Raw genomic sequence first — 365 nt, 5'->3', positions numbered from 1 at the left:
GGCTCAGCAGGGGCTGGGGTGCGAACCGTGCAGACCCTGGTGACCCGCCTGGACACGAGCCTGCTCTCAAGCCTGTCCAGGTGTCCGTCGGAGCCCAGACAATGACAAACAGTGTTTTGCCTCCCTGTTTTGGGTCTGTCCTTGTTTGGCGTGGGTTCAAAGGTGACCCCCCGGCTGTGCCGGGCTTTAGGGCACTGTGGGGCTGGAGCTGAGCAGGGCAGTAGGTCACTTGTGATTATCGCCACTGCTACCTGCACATTGGACTCTCAGGGACTGTCGCGCCGCCGGCATTCCCCAAACGCTCTGAAAAACACATCCCACGCCTCGGCCCCTTTCTCTGGGTCTGTGAGCGATTCCACCTCCAG

The sequence above is a fragment of the Geospiza fortis genome, unplaced genomic scaffold (genome assembly GCF_000277835.1).
Source record: "Geospiza fortis unplaced genomic scaffold, GeoFor_1.0 scaffold110, whole genome shotgun sequence".
Lineage (NCBI taxonomy): Eukaryota > Metazoa > Chordata > Aves > Passeriformes > Thraupidae > Geospiza > Geospiza fortis.
Note: the sequence above shows the minus strand (reverse complement) of the source record.